Raw genomic sequence first — 4,586 nt, 5'->3', positions numbered from 1 at the left:
CAATGACCAGCTCATAATCCTTTAACACTCGAGCCAACGTCTTTGTCGCAGATTTAAGTCTCTTTGGGTCATCAAATATTTGAGACTTTTGTGATCCGAGTACACATGGCACCTTTCACCAAATAAGTAATGTCGCCAAATCTTTAAAGCGAATCGATGGCGCCAATTCGAGATCATGGGTCGGATAATTTTTCTCATGTGGCTTTAATTGCCTCGACGCATAGGCCACAACTCGACCTTCTTGCATCAATACACAACCTAACCCAAGTAGGGAGGCGTCGCTATAGATGACAAACTCTTTGCCGGACTCGGGTTGCACTAGAATTGGGGCTTCAGTCAAATAAGTTTTCAGTTGATCGAAACTTTTCTGACATTTCTCCGTCCATTCGAACTTAACATCCTTTTGGAGTAGCTTCGTCATCGGCGTGGCTATTGTTGAGAAGCCTTTTACAAATCGTCGGTAATAACCGGCAAGCCCCAAAAGCTCGAACCTCAAGAATATTTCTGAGGCTTCCAATTAAGTATGGCTGAAATTTTATTCGGTCGACTCGAATACCGATGCGAATACCACATGACCCAAGAAGCTAACCTCTCTTAACCGAACTCACACTTGCTAAACTTAGCATATAATTGCTTATCCCGTAAAATCTGCAAAGACTAACCTCGGTGTTCAAATGTTCGGTCTCATTTCTTGAATAGACCAAGATGTCATCAATGAACACGACTATGAATCGATCCAAATATGGTCTCAAGATCCGATTCATTAAATCCATAAATACCGTAGGGCATTAGTGAGCCCAAACGGCATCACTAGGAACTCATAGTGACCATATCTTGTTCGAAAGCGCCTTGGGTACGTCCAATCTCGGATTCGCAATTGATAATAGCCCGATCTCAAATCTATTTTCGAGAACACCGAGGCTCCTTGATTGATCGAACAAGTCATCGATACGTGGTAACGGATATTTGTTCTTTATCGTCGCTTTATTAAGTCGACGATAGTCGATGCACAGCCGCATGGTTCCATCCTTCTTTTTCACAAACAACACTGGCACACCCCAAGGCGAAAAACTCGGGCGAGCAACACCTCTATCCACCAATTCTTGCAACTGAGCCTTCAACTCCTTTAATTCTGTTGGTGCCATACAATACGGAGCTATCGAAATTGGAGTGGTACCAGGTACCAATTCGATGCCAAATTCTATTTCCCGAACAGGTGGTAAACCTAGCAATTCTTTAGGGAAAACATCCGGGTATTCACAAACCACGGGCACAGATTCGAGTTTCTTTTCTGATTCCTTGTCATCGAGCACATACGCAAGGTACGCTTCGCACCTTTTCTTACATATTTCGGGCCAACATTGCGATATTACAATTGGCAACCCTTTAAGTCCGTAGACTCAACCCGAATTATCTCGTTATTCACAGACCTCAAATCGATAGTCTTGCTTTTGCAATTTACCACCGCATCGTGCATGGTCAACCAATCCAAACCAAGAATAACGTCAATTCATCGAACGGAAAAAGCATCAAGTCCGCCGGAAACAAGAACCTCGAACACTAGGGGACTTTTCTTGCACACTTTGTTGACAAGCACGTAATGACCCAAGGGTTTGACACCGAATTACAAACTCGAGAGACTCAATAGGCAAAGTCTTCTTGGATGCTAAGGTTTCACATATATAAGAATGAGTAGAACCAGGGTCAATCAAAGCAATCACATTAGTATTGAAAAGAGTGAAAGTACCGTAATGACATCCGGAGAGGCAAGATCTTCAAGTGCGCTTATGGCATAAGTCCTAGCAGAGCCCGAGCCTCGGATCCGATGGTAGCATCTCTAGATCCTCTCGACCACCACTAACATTGCCCACATTTCTAGGTGGCCTACCTCGGCGATGGTAGCCCCGGTTTCCACTCGACTTACATTCTGCTTCAAGCATCCTCGGGCAATCCTTCATAAAGTGGTCGGCCGATCCACACTTATAGCAGAGCGATCACGGAACCAACAGCTCCCGAATGCCATTTGCCACAATGCGACACTCGCCCTCTCTCGGCGATCATTTCCACCATCGGCGATCAAGTGACTCGTGTGGTCACAGGGGTCGATCGCGTCCTCGTCTAGAAAAGCCCGCGCCTCTAGGCGGCTCACATCATCTCAAATCTCTTCCATGCCCGTTGAAGAGACTTTCCGAGGACCTCTTCGAATTCTCCGGTTCCCACATCAACTTTTGTTTCTCCTTTCTAAGCTCTTCGCTTTACAAGCTCGCTCAACAAGTACTACGAACTCAAGTATTTCGAGAATGCCAACGAACATCCTTATATCATCATTCAGCCCATCCTCGAGCGTTTACATAATAGCTTCGACGAAATGCATTCTCGCGTATCGGCTAAGCCTCACAAATTTTCGCTCATAGTCGATGGCGACATAGAACCTTGCTTAAGATCAAGGAATTCCTTCGCTTTTGGTCGATGAATCTCGATCGATATACTTTTTTGGAACTCGGTTTGAAAGAATTCCCAAGTCACTTGCTCTCTAGGTACCACAGTCGAGTACTCCACCAATAGTAGGCGGAATCACGTAGCAAGGAGATGGTACACTTTAAGCACTCATCGGGTGTACAAGATAGCTCATCGAGCACCAATCGTGTTATCCAACCAAAATTCGCTCGCTTCGGCATCATCATCATCCGTAGCTTTAAATTCAGTGGCCCCATGTTTTCAATCCTATCGATCGGGGCTTACTTGACCTTATTTGGTCGATCCACCGGAGGTATTGTAGGTGCGGGGTTGCATTTGTCGAGAATGGAGGTTGTGGAACAGCCGCGTTAGTTCGAATGTATTGGTTAAACCATTCGCTCATCACACTATAAAAGGCTTGCCTAGCCTCATCATTCGGATTGCAGGCCATAGGTTGAGAGTCATTGGCGCTGTCCCTTGCGCGAGCAGGCACCACACTCTCCACATCATCATCTATCGCTTCGGTTGGGATCGGGATCCATTGCTATAAACAAACACAAAGTCAAATTGTCGAAATCACCACACTATCGATTCATCATTTAATGGCATGTATAGCTAGACCCCAAACACATCACGGTAGTCCTAGAATCGACTAAACCGTGGCTCGATACCAATAAAATTGTAACACCCGAACCCGAGACCATCGCCGTGTCGGACACGAGGGGTTAACAAGCCAAGTCCACATATTTTGCCCACCAATTTGACATTTCCAGTCAGGCTGGAAAACTGCGTCACCGTCGCTTTAAAAATCATATCTCGAGTTTCAAAACTCAGAAACTGGTTTCGTAAATTTTCCCTGAATTTAGACTCATATATCCATCCATGGATTTATTTCTAGAATTTTTGGTCAGGCCAATTGGTACAGTTTATTAGTTAAAGTCACCCATGTTACAGGGATCGACTGCTTTGACCTTCGCGCGTTACAACTTGAATATCTCTCTGTACAGGGATTTAATACTGGTTCTGTTTGTTTCTAATGAAACTAGAATCAAAATGGAATCTGTACATATAAGGCATGACTCCTAATTCTTTCTGGATAATTTATAGTAAATTTTTAAAGTTGTGACAGGGGACCCAGAAACTGTTCTGGCCCTGTCTCACAATAGCTTTAATATCTCTTAACATGTAACTCCTATGACCATTTCGTTTCTTCCATATGAAAATAGACTCATCAAGGTTCATTTACATAGCTTATTCACTATTTAATACCATTCCTACAAATTTTGGTGATTTTTCACATTCACGTCACTGCAGCTGGCAGCATCTGTTTTTAAGGTAGGTCTTACCTATTTTGTAGTCTCCATGAACCAACTAGTCTTGCCATACATAGGTTCACATATGATCATTTTAACCATACCAATGGCTGATCATGTGACCAACATTCCCATTTCCAATCCATAATCACATCATGACACCATATATATATATATATACAAACCGCAAATAGTCTAAGTTCAGACTTCACTTTTACGAGCCATTTTTGCATGGCCGCACACATATACATCACAGATATTTAAACCAACAAGGGTAGTCCTATACATGCCATTTCAAAGTTCAACCAAAAATTTATACCAAAATAGAGGCGTTGATAGTGTGGATGACTTCGACTTTAATGATCCCGAATCCGATTGCTATCGAGCAAAATCTATAAAACAGAGAGCCAAAGCAACGGGGTAAGCATTTTTATGCTTAGTAAGTCTCAAGGAATATAATCAGCTTTAATTAAAGCAATACATTCACATAGCCAAATGCATCATTTCATTAATACACATTCACATAATCATTCTTACTTCACACTTCATCATTATATACTTTCACAAAGTATCAACCAATTCAATAGCTAAAATTTGTTAGTCGATTGAGCGAATGTTGCTCAAACATGTCGACTTTCCAATGCACATATAAACGTACCTTATTCTTTGGGCTTTTCGAGCGTACTAATCGAATTTATTACAGCAACCAACACTCACCTCCAGCCCAAGCTTCTTCGGAATACAACCGGATATAACCACGTGCACGAATGCCTTCGGGTCTTAGCCCGGATAGAATGACTCGCACGAATGCCTTCG

This window comes from Gossypium arboreum, chromosome 1 (assembly GCF_025698485.1).
Source record: "Gossypium arboreum isolate Shixiya-1 chromosome 1, ASM2569848v2, whole genome shotgun sequence".
Taxonomy (NCBI): Eukaryota; Viridiplantae; Streptophyta; class Magnoliopsida; order Malvales; family Malvaceae; genus Gossypium; species Gossypium arboreum.
Note: the sequence above shows the minus strand (reverse complement) of the source record.